Source organism: Psammomys obesus, unplaced genomic scaffold (assembly GCF_907164565.1).
Source record: "Psammomys obesus unplaced genomic scaffold, mPsaObe1.curated_primary_1811, whole genome shotgun sequence".
NCBI lineage: Eukaryota > Metazoa > Chordata > Mammalia > Rodentia > Muridae > Psammomys > Psammomys obesus.
The window spans coordinates 10,000,001-10,021,912 of record NW_026596256.1 but is presented as its reverse complement, the minus strand read 5'-3'; the positions used below and the strand labels follow the sequence as shown (position 1 = coordinate 10,021,912).

Below are 21,912 nucleotides of genomic sequence, written 5' to 3'. Positions count from 1 at the left end.
TTTTTTCTTTTGAGTACCATCAGTGAAGAAAGGCTTTCTAACTTGCACATTCCAAACCAACAAAAGTAACAAGGATTACACTCCTGTTTTTAAGGAGTTGGTCATACAGAATATGAAGACATCTATGCTAAAAGCATGAATATTGAGTAGAATTTAATTTTTAAGACTACTACTAATATTCTTAATACTATTCAGAAAAAAATTAAGCTACTTAACAAAGTATTTATATTCGAAAACCACTTTACAGCAAACTAGAATTTGTGATAGGGACTAAAGAAGTAACTCTCTACAATGTTCAAGAAAAATGTTTCCAAGGGTCCTCAGGTACTAAGGCTCAGCTCTGTCAAAGCAAGATCGGCTCAATCCAGTTTCTGACAAGTGCTGTACTCTGTCCACGATCCCGAGTCTTTACTGAGCATTCACAATTTCTTGGAGCCTCCGTGATTTGAACACAGAGTACATGCGGTCATCACCTCTTTAGTCGACACTGCTTAAAACTTCATCAGCCACCATGTACCACTAGGAAAGCCAGAGAACATGACATGTCCATCTATGTTCACCTTCAGGCTAATTAATATCACCATTTCTGATTACCTCTACATAGCAAAATCCCTTTCTGTCCAGCATGTTTATTTCCTTATATATCGGAGCCGCCAGAACAAATGTTTCAGGGGCAGAAACAACACTACTCATCTCAGTAACGTGAGAACGGTGAGGAAAAAACAACAGATGGAGCGCCAAAGGCACGCATATATGAAATGATCATTTACGGCAGTACTGAGATTACCTGAGGGCACAAAAGTAACATATACACACACATCCATGTAAACACCATGTGAATGTAATCAAACACACACCATAAAGTCCAGGGTTGTGCAGGCCCTCCCTCTGCCTAGGAGTCTCTGCGCAAGCACTGAATAGCTCCCTCTCTTACATAGCCACCTCCAAGCCTTCTGCACCTCCATTCTGTCTTCCTCCATGTTCCCCTCACTATCAGTGGTGGGTGGTCCTACCTACCACTTCCATTTCATTGGTCAAAAATCACCCTTGGGCACGAGTTCTCCCTGGACTTCCTGCTTGTCTGTATCTTCTGCTGCAGTTCTTCCAGCGTTAAGCTTCCCTTTGCCTTGTTCCTTCTCAAGACCTCTTTTCTTTGCTAGACCTCTCTATACCCATTCTACATCTTAACAGCAGTTCATTCTTAGTCTTCAGAGATGTTGAAAACTCCATAGCAAGGAGAAATAAAGTCCTTTCTGGCTATGCATGATCCTCCTCCCCTCGTGCTATGCGTCTTCCCCAAACCAGCATCTACAGGGGCATCTACACACTGCTTTTCTGTTGTCTCTTTCTGTCGTTCACTTCTGAATCCATGTCAATGCAACTCCCATACTCATCACTTTACTGCTTAACAAAAATTGACAATCCTCCTGTAAAAGCCGAAATGTTAAACCTTTTAAAACCTCAGTGTCATCCTCAACATTTCCCCATGTATGAGCCAACACATAGCACTCTTTAGTTTCTGATCCTACCTCCTTATATGTTTACAGAGAGGAATTCCTGGGGCTTTTGCCCGTAATAGACTACTGGGACCCCAGCAACATACTACCCTTATCACTTCATCTGACTGAATACCCCCAGAGCCTGCAACCCAGCAAAGCCACTCACGTTTATATTGGTATTCCGGTATCATCTACACTGTAATGCTGGGCCAGCAACAACACACCCACCATGATTCCAGCCAATAATATGTTTGCTAATTTAGGTCTTTCTGTCTAAGATTGCATCATCTCCCTGACAGCAAGTTGTCCTCTACCCCAGATCCTGAAACAAAATAGACATTATTAAATGTTTAATATATATATATATATAAATTTTATTCATATTAGTAGAAACAGACACAAAATTTTAATTAAAAGATTGAGAAGGATAAGACCAAGCCAATATGGTGGCAATAAAATCATGGTGACATGCAAGTGACTGAAGTTACGAAGCACTGCTAAGGAAAAGGATAACCTTCAATCACGCATCCTCATAGGTGACAGAGACTGCCAATGTGGCCTCCTGGTCTGACACATTTCAGACAAGCTGCTCCCAAGAAAATGTTGTGTTTACTGACTAGCATAAGGAATCTGAGATCTATCAAAGCAATCTTTTAAAATCCTCATTTCTTCATGGGTTTGGTTCTCTAAACAGTCCAATAGTGTGTAGTAGGACAGATCACAAAGGACAGGTTACCACATACCCTACTCTTAGAGAGTAGAACTGCAGAACTGTATTCACATTAGAAAATGTTTTTAACTATTAATAAATAATACACATAATAAAAATAATACACATAATAAAAATAATACACATTTCAATACAGTCTATTATTTAAAAATTAGTGGTGAATTTACTTCTATGAGAAAAAATGTTTTAAGTATTAACATTACTAGAAGATAGTTATTGCAATGATAGCTGCACTTCATATGCCAGTCACAGTCACTAGCTTTGTACCTAAACAGTCCACTAGGCTACTATTATCAAAAGCAGTCAACCTTTTTTCCCTCCACAGAGCAGTCCAGAATTTCTGTAAGAAAAGTACATGATACTACATCAGATACCAACCAGTGGAAGGGAAGGAAGGAGAGGTAAAGAGGATTATAGGCACTTATCCCATTGTCTGTTTCTTTCTTGGCACCGAAATTCCATGAGGACAGGTTAGTTTTTCTTTACAATCAGTGTCAAAATAACACACTGGCCCACTGGAAACAAATAATCACTGTGACAAGACTTTACACAGGTGGAACACAGATAGGGAGCTAGATGTATGTGTGGATAGGACATAGAGACAGACAAAGATAGAGACTGATGCAGATAATATAGATACAGATTAACACATGCAAACACTAGTCTCAAGGTATACTCAGCATGTTACATTGTCTGGGCTCCAGATGCACAACTTGAAACACTGGCAACTTCATCTTTTCTTTATAATTAAGTGAAAAGAGGAAGCAACAAAGTTACAATAGAACCACATTTAAATGCCTCCTTGATTGTGAAGCTAAAAGATTTGTTTTAATCTAAAGTATAATTCCTTTGCATTTTCTTATGACATTGAAACAGCCAGTAGTGCAGCATTTCTCTCTGTTACACAAGATAGGAGATAAAACAGCTGCTTTACTGTTCTTCCTAAAGAAACACTAACCCTTTACTCATGTATGACAAGGACATTATCTTGTTAGCCTCACATAGCATATCTGATCTGTCTGTAACATTTACTATTTCAAAGTGATAAACAGAAACCAGAACACAGGCAACAATAAAGTTAATGCCGTTAAGTCTTCAACAGTAAATCAGGAAAACCACCTCCCTTGAATTTTCAGGGAAAAAAAAAAAAGTGGTACATGGGAAAATCCAGAATTCATCATTGTGAAACTAGCCTGGCCAAACTGCTAAGTAGAGCATCACTCACAGTGGTGGTGGTAGGCCCTAACAATACTCTGATCATGGACTATGACTGTAAACCATGCTCAAAGGAAAAATAATCTATTTTGCATAGTAACTAGCAGCAAATGTAATATTTAATATTCAATTCTATTTTTTGTAAATAGTATCACCAAGCTCCTTAGTGAAGCTGGTGACACTTTTACCCAAAAAGTTTTAAAAGATGATGATCTTTATTGCTACAGATGAGTGACAAACCTATGTTTTCTTAATGACATCATTACAGAACTCAAAACTATGAAGTTGATCAATGGGAGAACGAGACAATTAATATTCCCAGGAACTCAGTACTTCAGTGAAATCTGCAGGTGAGACCCTTCGCCTGCTACTCCAACTTCTTTTCCAGTAGTCCTAAGATCTTCATACCTAAGCATGCATATTCCATTTTAGTAGATACAAGTGACATAAAGTATAAAAGTGACATATGAGGATAGTATATACAATTCAAAACCTATCCAGAATATAATTTCAACTCTGTAAGCACCAGTCTTAATCTGTCCTGCATTTTATGAGATTTCTAAAATTTTAATGTAACAACTAGTCTCACTACTATCAATTAGAACTGGGTACAAACAATATGATTTTCAACTGGGAAATCTTTGAATTTTAGACACTGGATTGAAACTCTAGCACAGTAAACTCAGAAAAAAGTTTCTGGATTATACGTATTGAAAATTACCATAAATATGTTATTATTAATCATTATGAGAAAAGTGTGAAAACTTAGTTTATAATTAAATAAATACTTATAATTTTTCTTCACAATACAATCAATGGAATCACTCATGAGTGAATATACTGTGTAATTATTTGGCTTCATTCTAATAAGTGAATTTGTACAATTCTCATAAGGAAACACCATATGGTTGCTTACAAACAAAAATAATGTTGTCACGAAGAGTGAATCAAGTTCCTCTGCTTTTCCCTGATTTAAAACAGTAAGAAATGTCAGAAAACAAAGACAAACCGATAACTCGCACTTTCACAGGAATTAACTACTTACCTTGGGCCAATATGTTAAATGGCAACAAATGTAGTTATTATTCTAATATTAAATGGGTAATGTCTGAATTAATAAACATGTTGTTTGTTTTAAGGATCTTTTGTGTAAAAAACGGGATAGACATTAGAAGAGGGAGAAAACAGGGAACAGGACAGGAGCCTACCACAGAGGGCCTCTAAAAGATTCTACCCAACATCAAAGCAGATGCTGAGACTTGTAGACAAAATTTGGGCAGAGTGCTGAGAATCTTATGAAAGAAGGGGGGGGGATGAAAGACTTGGCAGGGACAGAAGCACGACAAGGAGAGCAACAGAACCAAAAAATCTGGGCACAGGGGTCTTTGCTGAGACTGATACTCCAACCAAGGACCATGCATGGAGATAACCTAGAACCCCTGCACAGATGTAGCCCATGGCAGCTCAGTGTCCAAGTGGGTTCCCTAGTAAGGGGAAAAGGGTCTGTCTCTGACATGAACTCAGTGGCTGGCTCTTTGATCACCTCCCCCTGAAAGGGAGGAGCAGGCAGCCTTACCAGGCCACAGAGGAGGACAATGCAGGCAGTCCTGATGAGACCTGATAGGCTAGGGTCAGATGGAAGGAGAGGAGGACCTCCCCTATAGGTGGAATGGGAGAGGGGCATGGGAGGATAAGAGAGAGGGATGGTGGGATTGGGAGGGGATAAGGAAGGGGGCTACAGTTGGGATACAAAATGAATAAATTTTAATAAATAAAAGATAAGTAAATTTAGGAAAAGAAAACAAAAAAAAAAAAAAAAGGAAAAGAAGCAGGTTACTATAAGTACATCTTACCAGCTACATATCCCTTCACTGGAGCCCTTTCCACTGTGGCCACCTATGTCAGTGTTGGCTTTGACTTCTCAGCAGGGCTGTGAGCGCATGTAGAAAAGTGTTCCTATGCTTGCATCATTTAATAATATAAATTCGTGGACCATAAGGCATGTTCATGTGTTATGCCTGAACTAGAACAAAAAATTGCTTCCAAGAAAGCATTTCCCAGACCTTGCTTTTCTCAACAATAAGGCATACTCTTGGATATGTTTCAGGCACTATGAGAAGACACTGTGCCTCAGTCTACACTGTGTAATTCTCTTGTGTGGACATGTAGGAAAGCATGAAATGCCTTTTGCTTGTAAAAAGAACCTAAATCCCTCTTTCTCTCTCCAAAATCTGTTTAATATAACCCCACTAATGGCAGCCAACCAATGAAAGCATTTGTAACATGAGTTTCCCAGCTTCTGTTGATTCAAAATAAAGTACTACATTGCTCAAAAATAAATAGGTAAAATAAATAAGTACAATTTTTGAATTCTGTATTTGTCAAAAAGACAGTGTTAGTAACTTGAATAAGTATTTGTATTGACAATAAATGTTTGAATAGACAGTGTGTTTGTTTCCTCTTATAGAAGATGAACAATATGAGGTGTCTTCAGGCACATTACATCTGTAGACTTTCAGGCAGGATCATGTCATATGATTAATGAAATGTTTTTCTTACACATTATTTCTACAGATGTCAAAAACTCGTTGTTCCTCCTTCTCCATTAGAGACTCACTAAAGGTAACATTTCTAGCAACTTCTGCAAGCAACACAAAGTGTTATCAAAGTAGCTATGGCACAACAGAAGCTGGAAAGCCAATATAAGCCCAAACACAATTCCTATATGTCTGGGACCAACCTCAGTCATTTATGAATCTTCCTTAAGCATCTCACACTTCTGGTTAGACTAATGTGGTAGATATAATGTGTTCACAAAAGAGTTTTCCTGTGCACATATTTGTTAGAAAATAAAAGCACTCTCCCCTCACTTTGCCTTTTCAAACAGTTACAAAATAACAGTTCATAAAACAAACTATTGGAAGAGAATTTTTAAGACTCAAAATGGTTAGATGGTAGAATATGGGCATTTCTACTTCATCTGTTCTTGTTTGTTTTTTTTTTCCCCATCTATTCTTGTTTTAATAATGAGATTTTATAGTGATTCAGAAAAGAAATAAAGCCATGCTCTCAGGAGACGAAATCAAAGATTTTTATCAGAATTTGGTACTTTCTAAAAGAAGTATACACTGACCAAATTAGCAAGGCAGCTTAAAATCTGGTCTTTTTGTTAACGAGAAAAAAACTACTCTTCCCTAATTATTTTAATTGCACATAAGGTTCTGTGCATTCTGGAAAAGCTGTAACACATGAAGAAACACGAAAAGCCGACTACACCCTGTTAATGAGACAGTGATTAAAGCTCCATGAATTTCCACCAGCATCATATGCTCTTAAAAACCAATGACTACCTTCCCGTGGCAAATCAGAACACAGCCAATAGTTAACAATAAACTCAAATAACTGCCAATAGCTTATTAACTCCAACACTTACTTTTCTGGGGTATGGATGCATCAGAAAGATCTTGGGTTACATGGCTCAGTCAGTTAGGTTTTACTATTAAAAGTATGTGTTTCTGGGACACATACGTGTGCTGAGGCAGGAGACCAGAAGCCCACAGGGTTACCATCTCCAGGCTATTGTTTTTTACTTAAAATTTCAGCAACTGCAATCAACTACAAAGTAAAAGGATATTCTCAATAAACACTCTTTACTGTTTCTACTTGGTCATTTCCTCAAAACCTAAGATGTATTCTCTATGGGGGGAAAAAAAGAGAAGCCTTGTTTAAAGACTCTGACATGGTCTTTGGTTATATTCTATTATCTGCTTCAGAAAGCTAATGCACTTTAAACTGTAAATATTCACACACAGCAATCCACATCACTAAAAGATGCTGGATACTATGTAATACAACTTATCATGTCTCCAGTTATATTTTAGTCTTGTGTTGTCCAACAATTCTCTCCAAGGAAGTAGGCAAGAGGGAAACCTAACGTGTTTCTTTTTTAAGGGAGTATCTATATGACAACATGGGGAAAATTAAAACAATAGTGTGAAAGCATTGTCAAAACTTGTCCTATTTTCCTACCATTTGATTGTCTCATAAATGATTAAAACAATATATTTAAGAGAAATGCTTAGATTCTTTTTAAAGAAAATATAATTCTTCAATTTTCTTGTAATAAGAAAATTTTCCATTAAAAGAAAATAGATCATGGACTGTAATGTCAAATAATATTTTATGCTGATGCGTTTTATTTTCACAATGCGTTGTTTGTTTTCTATGAATATGAGATAGCTATATTTATTATCTTGCTTATTTGTGAATGACTCACTGAAGTCTCCTAAGGTAACCAAATGGAAGAACATGAACTCAAAAATCAGGTCATATGTTTTTGAGTGTAAAACTTTATTAAAAACACATGCTGCCAATTTATTATTAAACTCAGAAATGAAAATGATAGGGAAAAAAAGCAGGAAGACAGGGCGTTCAGTGCAGTGGGTACCTTGGAGGGATCACTATTGCATCTCTAGGGTTTTGAAGCTTCCAGTTGCTACTGAAGAAAGGAGGAAGGAAGGAAAAGATGGAAGAAAAGGAGGTAAGGAGGGACAGTGGGAGGGACAAAGAAAGAAAAGAACCTCTTTTGCAAAGCCTAGGGGAAAATGTTCACCTTCTCTATCCTTATGGCAGACACCAGGCATCCACCATGTACACGGAAAAAAGAAAAATTCCAGCAGCACCACACCTACCAGCTCTTCTTCCACTGGGATATTTACTCTGCTTTTAATAGACTGAAGATTTCTAAATACCCAGCAGCCCACAGACAGACTATTGATGTGAGCTGAGGGCTTTGAGCAGAAACTTGTTACTTACTACTCACTACCTAGAACCTGCTCTCCCTTTACTAGTCTCATCAGAGAAATTTAACACTTATGAACAGAAAACACTCTTACAGACAAAGCAGAGCACTGCTTGGAACACACCAAGGAGGCATACAGTGGTGTTGATCTAAATAAGCCACTAAGATACAGTTTACGGAGCAGCAGAGAAGATGGAATGGTTTAAATCTGCCACATCATGTCACTTTTGACAACTGATAAAACCATAGAAAAGTATTCCAGGAGAAAGAAGTAAGCGCTTGAAAGGCATAAGTGACTTTTTCTAAGCCTACACTATACTAGTTATCTGTTGGCAAAAAGAAATGATAAATATAATATTGGTTTATAAACTAAAAAGGAAAGTCAAAAGGACAAAAAAAAAATTAACTCTCATTCCAAAGTCCCAAACATATAATAGAAAAAACAAAAACAAAAACAAAAACAAACAAACAAAAAAAACTCCTTGGGTGGGGGGGACCTTGCAGGTGTTATTCCTTTAATTTTGCCACTTTTTTAGTCCTGCTTTCTCTTACTAGCATAGGAAAAAAAAAATCCACTAAAAACACATTCAATTCATAGTAGCTGCATTAAAGGAATAAACCAATAAAGACAGAGATAGAATCATCATGTCCACTGATTACATTAAATGACTTCTGATCACTCCAGAGACAAGTACAAGAAATACACAGATCTAGCCCTCGAGGAACCTGCTGCTCAACCAAGTACCTAAACTAACAATAACTATATGGCAAAAGGGAAGAAGTATGCAGCAGGCCAATGGGTTAAAGGAAAGAGGTTGGAGGTTTGGGATGTGAAGGAGTGATTTATTTTTTAATTCAGTGCTGGGGATTGAACCCACATCCTTGCACATGCTAGTTAGTCAGGTGCTCTGTCACTGGGCGGCACCACTAGTACAGGAAGAATGACTGTTCCATCTGGTAGGAAAAAGGCAGCAAAACAAAAGCTCACTCTACGAACAGTAGCAGCCCACAAGGCAAGGACATGAGGTACAGAAACCAGCCGCTATGGACCCACTATATGCAATGGGGTTGGCTGGCAAAGCTACAACTCTGGGCTGGGGTCAAGTCAGGAAGGGTCTGCTTCTAAGTGCTGAGAAACCACCCTTTCCAACCTTTCACCCAAGGGCGGAGCTGCACCACTCCACTGAGCACCTAAGGGTTAAAACTAAAACACAATACAGGACAGAAAGAAATCTTATTAAATAAGTGGGATTTTATTTTTTAATTTCCTTGAAATTTTGCTTCCATTGCAGCAAAGCAGAGATAAATTTAATGCTCAATTTCATTTCAAGTACTCTATTCATATCTTCCCTTCTAACCGACTGCTTTTTTACAATTGTGTTTAATGCACACTTTACTGTAGTAAGACAACTCCTCTTTTTTTATGAAGTACATCATATATAAATGACACTAAAGAAGCCTTTGTCGTGTTTACAAAACTGGAGGTGAATAAGATGGGAGAATTTAAAAGTCATCAGTTAAGTGAATCTCATCTCTCTCTCTAAATATTTCAATGAGAGTCACAACCAATTAGAACACAACACCCAGTTACTGCAAGCAGAAACTGCTGTGAACTTTACAGCCCCTGGGTTCAGCAACCTATGTTTTCACCCAGCCGTCTAGTTCGACCTTCCCTGTGAATCAGCACTGCTACTCTGATGCCAAACTGACCTTCTGAAACTTCCAAGGCTTCCAAGGCTGCAGATATTTCCAGCTGTATCAGCCCTGGCTGTCATAGCGTTCTGCATGACACTACGTGGCAAAGCTTGGTGCCTTCTGAGCCAGCCTGACCTTTTCAACTCGTGAGGTATTGCTGCCATTCTCAGTGAGATTTTTCTCGTTCTACATAATTCTATTAAGCTGTTTCTCTAATTGTGAGGTCGTGATTCTAAACAAAAAATCTCATCTTTATGTGAAAATAAAATATTCCTTTATGCATACATGGTAAATCTTTCATCAGCACAAACTTTAAGATAAATCTTAATTGCCACCCGTAAATCATAATTTTGAAATTACTGAAAAGATTACATACATTTAATGTACCCATCAAATATCAGTATTTCTATAATGGCTACTCTGAAAACTGAAAGATGTCTACATGTTACAATATACTTAGTATCCATGTTAACTATAGTGTATTCAAGGTCCAGTACAAGATCAAGAATATAAGGGGCCCAATGTCAGTAAATACAGCAACACCTACACGCTTAATTTACTCCACTTTCCTCTGATACTTTAAGCAGGAACAATGTGTTTAACTTTCTTGCTAAGCAGTGCATTAGAATGGAATTTTCAAGCCTAAACTTCTTTATATAGATGCAGCTATCTTTGAAATTTTGATATATAAGGAGTAATATTTATTTATTTATTTATTTTGTTGGGGGGAATATTTCTGAGTCTATTAATATCAATACTAAAAAGATGAGTAAATGGGTTAAAATTTAATACAAGTGAAAGAAAACAGATCTACCTTGTTAAGACATGTTAAGATTCTGAGTTAAAAGACCTATCAACAGTTTGATTTCAACTCTTCACAATCAGAGAATAGCTATATATTTAAATATGCATGCATTTATTGGGATATTTTCATTTGCTTCTAGTTAGAGGACATAATATATTATATTGTCATAAATTCACATTAGAAGTACAGCTTTACTAGATGACTTAACAGTTTAATAAAAAAATTATAAACTAACCCAACCTAATAAGGGATAATAACCTAACCAAATAAGGAATTAGTTGGAGAACCAATCCCTTGTTTTAACACATTCATGTTATCTACAGTTCATGGGATAACTTTGTTATCATTTGTAGAATACACATGGACATATGGTGTGGCATTTTATGCATCCCATACACATGGACATGATGGAAACTGGGGGGCGGGGGGGGAGATTGAAAAGTTATTCAGAAATCTCTAATTGTACAAGTAGTTAGTTTTTTTTTTAATTATTTTAATGCTGAACACAGACCTCTTTTTTTTTATAATGAGAGAAATTATATTAAGTCCCAGTAATGCAACTGAGCACACGATGAGAATACTTGCTCCATTCTTCTTGGGCTCAAGACATTTCTTCAAATGTGTCATTAGGCAAGCCAGCCACCACAGCAATTAGGAGAATTATTTGTCACGGGTGGCATAAGAGACGCCCCAGGTGGCAATGGTTTTTGAATCTAAAAGTAAACTTTGCTGATCTTAGCAAGTGTTGGGGCAGGTTATTAGAGCACGTAGAACAAATATGGTGCAGACCACATGGCAGATTAGACTATCTGATAAAGTCCTCATTTCAAAGCCAAGGCACTTCAAAGTCCATTCCATCATCTGCTGTTTTCTAACCATAATACTTTTTTGAAAACCCTTTCACAAACCTCTTAAGTCCTTCCATAATTAACTTATAGTAGGCATCAAATGACTATGAATATATATTTTATTTATTTATTTTTTTACTTATTTATTTATTTAATTCAGACCATATTGAAGACGAAAAAGCAGCCACCAAAGACCATAACTGTGGGATTGAACCAGATTTCCACATCACTTTCCTGCATGGCCCTGGAGCAAATGACTTGACCTTATTCTTCCCAAGTATCCATTTTCTCACCTGTGGGGCAAAGTGAGAGAAATGCCTGCTTTTCATGGAGTTTAGGAATAATGTACAGTCACAATACTAAAAGAATAGCTGCCTACCAAGTAAGGAGCTACTTATAAATAAATGATTACAATTAATTGTCAGATCAGTGTTGCTTGATTTGCTTTCAGAATAGGCCACACATTTTACAAAATCAGAAACAATGTTTTGAACATGTCAGTCAAAATTCAACAGTGAAACTTCTTATGCAGTGGGCCTTAAACAAATATTGACTACGTAAGTGGAGCAATGATGAGCAATCAAATAGAAGGGTTGGGTTTTCCAACCTAGAATGCAGATCAAATCCTGAGAACAAAGAGCAAACACTAGACAGGTGAATGGGATCTTACAGAACATATTCCCTTGCACTGTCGCCATTCGAGAGTTTGAAAGCAGGCCTGTGAAAAGGAGGGGGGAGGTGGTGGAGGAAGAAAAAAAATTCTACTTCCTGTACACAAAGAAAGGGTAGAGAACAAGAGCCTGTTGTGCATATCTGAACCCTTGGTCAATAGACTTGAAAAGTGTTTGCCTCTCATTTATGGTTTTTGTAGACTCTGAAACTTGCTTGTCAATACTCTGAATATTTTTAAATTATTTCTTCTATTTTCTAAGATTATAATACACGATACCCCCTTCCATTTCTTTTCTCCAAACCCTCCCTATATCCCTCCTTGTTTATTTTCAAATTCATGGCCTCTTTTTCATTAACTATTATTACATTCATATATGTATGTATATGTGTGTATTACACACACAAACATATATATACATACATATAAACACTAAATAAAGCCTGCTCAACTTGTTCCTAAGTCAGCTAATATGAAGAATTTAGTGAGAAACAACTGGATCCAATTCTGCATAACCAGATGTTACTGTGGTTTGGTCACATTCACTAAGTTCTTCAAAACAAACAGTTTAAATACTCGGTCACATCATTTTAACAAATTATAAATTGATTTTCTCTTTCCTTAAAAATATTTTTTTAAGTTTCTTTTGTTCTTCTGAATAGATTTGGGCAAATTCTACACTACCTACAAGCTTCTCTGTTCCCACTTTACTTTGTACCACTGTTATTAGTGAACATTTCTATCACTGCTCTGGAAAGTACTGAGAATATGCCATCTTGTTCATCCATTATCTACAAAAGATGACCCTGACAGGCTGCACTCAACAGTATTTACTAAGGAAAAACATTTGAACATTTGCTTGGAAGCCAAAATCAAGGCAAAGACAACGCAATACCCTTCTATTAAAAAAAAAAAAAAAAAAAAAAAAAAAAAATTTTATTTGCTGTAAGTTCTAAGCAGCTTATGAAAGAGGTATTTGTTAGTAAAGTGATATATCTCCTATAGAATGAATCTTCAATGAAGAACTGTATATTAAAGCCACCTGCTGTGTCCCAGGGACAATCACAGGGAGCAGGAATGGCATAATGAGTGAGCACATACTAGCAACATGAGAATAATCCATGCTGTCAGGATTCATTTTGTAGTTACATGTATCATTTCTTGGTGAAGATTCTATGGTAGTATCTTATTGCTGAGAAAATACTGTTGACCTGTGTTGACGGTGATTGATAGACCAAACCAAACATAAACTGAGGATGTTTAGAAAATAAAGTACATGTATATGTTGCATTGTATTACATATCACAGGAATCTAGAGATAACTTAAAATATAGGAGCATGTGCATATGCAGCTTTGGTAAGGACCTGGAGTATGGATGGATTTGGCCACCCATGGGATGGGGGAATCCCAGAGTCAGTGTGCATAGATACAAAGGACAACTGCACGTTTATAATTCACAAAGCTTGCTCTAACAAAAGCCTGCACTGATCTGCTTACAACCAAATTCAGAAATGAGTCACACAAGGGTAAACCCTTTCTATGCTGGCTCACAACAGAGAGTGTCTTGAAAATTTTAGGTTTTATAAGAAAAGAAGTAAGACTTGAGCTCTATTCAATTTGTAGTCTATCACTGAAGCAAGGCCATTGTTGTTTTTATTTTGTTTTCTAATTAGATCTGTATCTTCTTGATACCATATTTAAAAAATAAAAACAAACAAACAAACAAAGGCACGGTGCTCTATCTTTTTCTCATTCTTGGGAAGCCAGGAGAGAAAAGCTACACTACAAAATGAGGCTAGGGCCAGCCTAGGCTTCAGAATGAGCCCCTACCTTAATTTTTTTTTTAATCTTTGTAAAAATGCTACATTTATTCTGGTAAGAATCACAAAAGTAAGGAGGTTACTGTGAGAAGTGACTTGATTTGGATTCAGTTGGCTACTGGTCTGCCGTGAGGACTCAGGTGAATAGGTAGCTCTCTGCTTAGCACCCTCAACACTACGAGGAAGAAGAGTTCTGCTTCAGGCACCTCTCTGTCCACACCATTAGGCTGTTTTTTAGCTCCCGGTGCTTTTTTTTCTGAAAACAATGTAGGTTTCACACAAAGATGTTTCAATACGAGAGTTCCATGCTTACAGCTACCATGAACATTCCACAAAGACAATTTTGTAGTAGGTGCCAAATATATTCAGTAATGTATATTAGCAGATAAGATTGACTGCCATTCTTATTGCTCAGTAGTGAAGATTTAAAAAGAGCAACACATATTAACTGAGAAGACATGAGTCTTCTTCCTAATTAACTGTTCCCAACACAATGTCTGAAAAAACAAACAAATAAACAAACAAACAAAAACCAAAAAAGCATCTAGACTTCAGAACTGTATTTCTCTGAGAGAGCAAGTTCCTCTAAACAATGTTTAGCAAGTGTGGTCCCCTTGAAAGCAGGGTGTAGAATTAAGTTTTAGGCATACATTTTTCAGGAGTCTCATTTTCAAATTATTTTTGGGGAAAAGCATGCAAAACCTCGAAGAGAACTGATAGCTGGGCCATGGATATTCTGAGATTCCCAGCTTTGATTTGCTATGTTCATCAAATCTCTTGAAAGTCTTCAAGGTAAATCTCTGATGCCAAAAGCCTCATCTGAATGCCACCAACTTGACAAGACAATTTTTCCTGAATGGTGTAACACTGGAATTCAAAGGATGGCTAAAATAATTTAGAGCAGGTTTGTCTAGTTCAAATTTGCACAGTGATGGAATGACAGAGAAACCAATGAAGGGATTCTAATGTTAAGGTTGGTGAATCTTAGTTAACAGGGAACACTTTCTAAGCTTAGCAACAACACACACTTTCCCTGTATCTCTACAGTACAGGGCAGAAACTAGATAAGCAAAAAATCTAACAGTAAAAGATGATTATCTAACAAATGTGCTTTTTCATAATAGCCACAACACAAAAGAAAGGCAAAATATGGCTACATTATTCTCTCATTCTGTATCAATACCATGTACTTAAAATATTGATAGTGTCAATTCTATACTACTTTTCATGGAACATACTTCATTTTAATAGTAAGCATCAAGTAGTTAGAAGTAGAATATTTTACATATGATATAGCACATATACATATTCACAGGTATGTGAGGGCAGATGTTAGCATCATATCCTCTTCCTCTAGGTCTTCTTCACCTTCATTTTTCAAAACAGACTGACCGTGAGCTCACAAGCTGTCTGGATCAGCTGGCTGGGAGCCTCCTGTCTCTACCTCCTGGTGCCAGGATGCAGGTGTGAACCACCATGCTGACCTCTAGAGATGCTGTGATCTGAACTCAGGTCCTCATACTTGTACAGCAAACACTTGACCCACTGAGCATCTCCCCAGTTCCTATGAAGAGAATCTTTCTAAAACCGTTTTGATTTTATGAGAATATCCCTCTATAAGTATTACATAAGGCATAATCTATTTTTCCATCATTCTATGCTAAACAATGTTAGGACATTTGTTTGTAATATATAATGAATCTTAGATGTAGGACCTTCTATTTCAAGCACAGGTATTCTACTAACAACAGATAAAAGTCAAATACATTGGCTGTATTTTTTTTTTTTCCTATATAAGAATCAGCTGTCCGTTTCTAAGAATGACTGTTTATTAAGGATTTTTACTTCCAGGAGAAAAAAAAAAAACCACAGTCATACTGATACTGTCCCTAAAATAGCAAGGTCAGAGAAGTCTAAATGTCAACCACATTGAGTACATTGCAAACCTGTTCTATCATGACTCTTATCTGCCACTGTGTTTATCATGTAGGATAGGATAAACAGAAGTTCTATGTGAACTTTAATAAGGGACCAAAATTGCTAATTAACACTAAGACATTTCCCAGCAAATAATAACATAACCATAACGATCCAAGTTTGTCTACTGTAGAATTGCAAATGTAGGATAAACTTTTTGGTGGTCCTCATATCCTGTGCTTCAAAGGTTCCTGCATAGCAAGAAAGTGCCTTAAGAATTTGACACACACACACAAAACAATTTGACACATCTTAATAATCAAGTTATTATTCTAGATAAGCTACAATTGTGTGTCTCTTACTGGTATTTTAATATATAATCCTTCTTTGATGTTGTTGTTGTTTTACACTCGGTTTTTAAAAAGGAGTTTGCTAGATCATGCAGCAGGCTGGGCCATTCTGGAACTCAAGATATTCCGGCTCAAGCTTACCGAACCGGGAATTTCGGGCACACACCACCACACCTTGCGGGCTTTGAAATTCTTCACTTTCATAGTACTTGTGTGTGTCAGTATGATTAGAACAATGACAGTTACTTTTTAAGAAATTTGTATTGATATTCTGTTTAGTTCTTAGTAAATTTTAAATTTCCTCTTAATATTCACTCTAGCAAACCATATCCCCTCCTATTGTTCATAGTCAATCATTGTTATGCCCTATCGACCCAAATGTCATATTTCCACCACAAAGCACTTCCTATTTCTTACCCTTTACTTACTTCCAACCAGTCTGTACTTCTTCCCATGCATCCTATTCTTCCCCTGTTAAGGGCCCTGCAGCACAAGCCTCTCCCAGAAGATGGCTTCCCTAGACAAAGGGCTTCTTAAGCTCTCAACTGTTACAGGCCTGCATGCATGGCTTGATATCCAGTGTGGCGTCAGTCCCTCTTTTCCGCCTAGCCTCTTTCTGTTCCTTTCCTGTACTACCCTCCTATTTCTTTTCCTTTACCTTTCCACCATTTACCTTTTCTCTACAGATTTCCCCATGTGCTGCTGTATGACTCTTATATCTTGAATGTTTGGTGTCTTAAATAACCTGGTAATGCCCAACACACATTGTTTCATTTGTTTTTATTCTTTTACATAAGTACAGATAGTCTAAAACTACACTACCATGGCTCAAGTCCTTCTTGGGCTATTTAGCAACTAAGTAACCTTGTGCAATAAACATGAAATATCTATGACCCAGTTTCCCCATCTCTGAAACCACAACATTAGCAGGGATATCTCATGAAGCTCTTCCGAGGAACATAACACTTTGAACCCTCATTGTACACAGAAGTCATTCTCCAAACTGTTAGCATTAATTAGTGCTTTCATTTTTTTTCTCTACTCTTTAAGTAACATCAGGGGCAAGACAAAGTATTAAAAAGTTAAAATCTGGACATTAAAAAAACATCAAGTTTTCTGGTTCTGGAAATAACCAAATGGTCTTAGTCATGCTAGTTTCCCCTTAAGACAAAAGTCCTAAGATCTATGTTACAGCTGTAGAAAATACTTAATGAGATTTCATAAAGCAATAGACAAGTAGCAACTTCTATTTGGTTTATAATTGTTACTTATCCAATTATAATGTCCCAGATGACATGGTGGGAAAATATTTCTATAAAAATCTATTGTTCTTTTCAAGAAATTGATAAAATGCAGTAAGTATACAAGAGAGTATAGCCAACTCCAAAAGCAAGTAAATTCATTCCTGCTTCTCACAAATGCTGACTCACCTCCCTGCTCGGGGTACTAATAGGAGCAGGGGCAATACTGTGGAGGCAACTTTCTTCCATAACCAGACAAGATGCTGATGTGTCATTTTTACTATCATCAACAAAACTGACACCTAAATGTTGGCTAGAAGGTTAAAATGGACAATTGTGAAGAGTCTGCACCTTCTAATACTAAGTCAAGTTTGGAAAATATCTTTGATGATGGTGTTTACAATCTGCTTGTTACTGCTTATCACCTTGCTTTGGCATCCTTAGACTTCAATACAGTTCATGCTTATGCATACACTGACCATTAACTTTTGTAAGTCTTTTACTTTGTTTCTTCACCTTTCATTTTTTTTTTTTAACTGTGGAGAGATATCAGTACCAGAGTTCTAAGAGAAACCGGACAACGTCACCAAACCTTCCTGAGACTGCTTCTTAAAATGGCCGCAATGAAATTTTTTTTTTTAATCTACAAAATATTACTCCCACCAGGTCCAAAACCATCAGATACTCTTTACTTCCTTATTTCTTCCATTTTGAGTCCTGAGAAGTTACAGATTGTAACTGTCTACATAAACCTCTTGGCCCATATGCACTTCTCTCTTGCCTGCTTATGACATGTCTTAAGTTTCATTTCCCCTAACAAAATCCCTTCTCATTTGATAAACTGAACTTGGATGTTTGGGGTATATATTAAAGCTATCATCAAAACCTACATAGAAATGTCTCCTATCTCTCAAGCGAGCTTCTGTTGTACAAATTCTCTATATCTTTTATTCACCACAGCTGCCATTTCAGTTTTCTTGACATTTGTAAAAACACTGTGACTGAAAAAGTTGGAGCACTTCCATGTCCACTGATGCTAAAAAACAATATTATTAGCGTTCTAGTTTAGGTTATTTGTAAAAATACTATACATCTCCTAGATGAAAGAACTAAATAAATGAATTGCAATGTATATACCAAAATCCTCTGTGTAAATATTACATATAAACATAGGGAAACATTACTGAATGGATGCAATGAATGCTATCAAGGGTAAATTATGGTAAAGCTGAAAAACTACAAGAACACTTTAGGTTTCCTGTTACTGATTTATCTGGAGATCACTTCCTTTGCTGCACTTACTTAGCCAGAACTGCATCAGAATTTTTGTCTTATCCAAACTTATAGCACGCTGGGATAACAGCCTTCCCACGGGCAGCTGAGCACTGGATTAGCCTCTTCTGAGATGCCCTCAGTACCGAGCAAACACAACACCTTCTGTATGCCTTAACTTTCATGAAATACCACTATATCATTTCAAAATTGTATCTTCCCTTTTTCAAACTATCTGGGTAAACAAATAATTGCCTATTCAATTCAATATGGCTTCCCCTAGTCTTCAGATAGTGTATCTTGTAGTACTGCTTTAACAAAGCAGTAATCACAGAAAACTGGAGTGGGAACTTTAAAAGAGTAGGGAAATATTAAAAAGAGCCCGGACAGTTTAAAATTGTAAAAAAATCTTCCAAAGACTACTAGGTATTACAGACACATGTGACAAGCACTTCTCTAAAACTGTGACATAGAAAAGGGAGACAGCAGCTGTTATCCTTTTTTTTTTTAAGTTAATAATACGTACAAAGCTATAACCATGGATATGCTAGGATTTTTACGTCTTCCAAGAATATAACTACAGTGCTTACATAAATACACAAACATACACATATAAATATGAAAACACCACGTAAACATCAATTTCCCTATCTCAAATCTTAAAACAAAAATGTCTACACACATGGTAAATGTCAATTAATCCTTTCCAACTAATTGCTTTTCAGTTAATGAACTCTCCAGCCCTTACCTAACATGCTTCATGACTCATCACAAACAAACACAAGGTTAACAGGGATCTTCCCACTCTTCTTTCACCAGTTGTTTACACTAATATAAGATATGCCTGTTTTCGAAGATGACAGACTCGCTATGCCACCAAACGAGGACAAATTCTCCCTGAGGCTCCATATGAGATAGGGCTCCCATCCCCACCCCCAGAAAAACTTGGATGCCTTTTGATATCCTTCAAGAAAAAAAAAAAAAACAGTAAACATAACTTTACATGGCTAGAAAAGAGCCACATTTTTTGGCATAACACTCACTCTGCAGGGCAAAGTGTGCTTCAGTTATGAAAATGTCTGAAAAGAATGTGCCCAGGACAATGCCATTGTGCTTTGTTTACAGGCAGATGTTTTCTCAAGAATAAACACTGTGTCTCAAGACACAGAAATACCCCAGAGCCTGTAACAACACCACTGAAGCCTCACTTTGCCTTTCCCTGAACGCAAATTCCATACAGGTGAATCTTTCACTCCTGTGACTTTGTTTGGTGTTTTTGTTTTCTAAAGGTCTGTCATAACAAAAGAAAATACATATTAGGCACCTGAAGATAACGGCTGTTTACTGAACACTATTTTAAAATAAATTTCACTTTCTTCTGTTTGGTAACTCCAGGACAATGATAACTACAGTGTTTCTAAACATTTCAGAGTAGCAATCATGCCCTATTCTGGCCTCTGAGAGGTGTTAAGCTCATCCTCCTAATTATAAGTCTTTCTCTGTTATTACCACCTCATCATTAACTCTCTAAGCTAAATAGTAGTTTTGAAGAAATAAAAATAGATGTAAGGTAGTATTTTTGCTCAAATTTTGGTTACAATGGATGAGAAAGACAAGTCATTTTGTTTCTTTGTATAATAAGGGTCTTTACCTTGTAAAAATAAAAGTTACTTTCAGTGTATTTTGACTAACAAACTCTAATTTAAGCCTTTTCTCAGAATCCTGCTTTCCTGTTTTATTTCAAAACAGTGCTTCCTCACAGAACATAATCTACATTTATCATATCAAGTTTTCAAGGAGCTGAGGGGGTGGGGGAGCAAAAAGTACAAGGAAATGGGAAATAAATATAAAAAAAATGCTCTATCAAAACTAATATTCCATACACTGCCAATAAAACATAGTTAATCTGAATATAAAATAATCAAATATTTTACATTCATTGTAGAAAATTTTCATATTCTAGTATGTATTTTATACTTTAAACAACATCTCAGAACTAGTGACATTTCAAGCATATATGGCTAGTGGCATCTGTGCTCAGCAGCACATTCTAAACTTCCTACAAAATGGAGTTTTTGACCTAAAAGTTCAGACACTTTAAAATCCTCCAGTGCACACTGTTAGTACTTTAAACCAAACCAAACATTTGATGGACATATCTTGATCACTTCCTCGGCTGTCCTGACCATACATAATACCTCTCTAATGCCCCTGTGAGCAGAAAAACTCAATTGCCTACTCATCTGGTCTTCTTCCAAGCAAGATCTGAGATGCTGTCTACTCTGCGTATCTACCACCAAGCAGAAGCCCAGAAGTTGCAGCAAGCCCTTTCTGTTTCTATAAATAGACAGATCAGTTACAAGCCTTATGTATAGTGACAGTGATGAGTACAGCGTGATACGTAAAAATATTTCTTTCTTATAATAAAAACCAGAAACATTATGTAAGAATAGCACACTCTTCCTCAATGGACACCATCACAGCATGCTTCTCCCCACCCCCACCACCCTCAAGGAGAAACCGTGAGATAATCTCTTTTTGCTCTGAACAGAACCAAGTGTTTCATTTCACAGGAATCCTATGCCCTGAGCAAGAACAGAATGTTAGAATCAAAATTTAATGAATTCCACTTGGAGTCTCTGACTCAAATGTGGGAGTGTACACACAAGCAGTAATATCCCAGGCCATGAAACACTTTGCTTTCTCTTTTGGAATGTACTGGAGTACTACACTAGATGTGTATCTTAAGCTCAAATTTGCTTTCAGTTACAGGACAGAAATATGAAATGAAGCATATGTGAGGTCTATCCAAGTCTTTCCAAATAATAAAATGTGGCTAGGGTGTCTTCGATGACAGTATAATTATAAAACAGATAAACAGGTTTTCTGGGGCTGACCCAACCTGTTCTATAAACACAAGAGTCAACCTTGGAGTTTTCACAGAGGAAGCTGCATTAAACAAAGAAAGAAACAAACCAACAAAAAATTACATCTAGATCTTGCAAAGGGGCCTAATAGAGATTTAAAAAAAAAAAAAATATATATATA

At 36.8% G+C, this 21,912-nt stretch overlaps 1 protein-coding gene across 9 annotated transcripts in view; it reads right to left on the bottom strand.

The window, feature by feature from the left end:
* The window catches only part of Mbnl1 (muscleblind like splicing regulator 1), a 148,330-nt gene that overhangs the window by 124,522 nt on the left and 1,896 nt on the right, over positions 1-21,912 (bottom strand). The gene's annotated exons all lie outside the window — the stretch shown is intronic.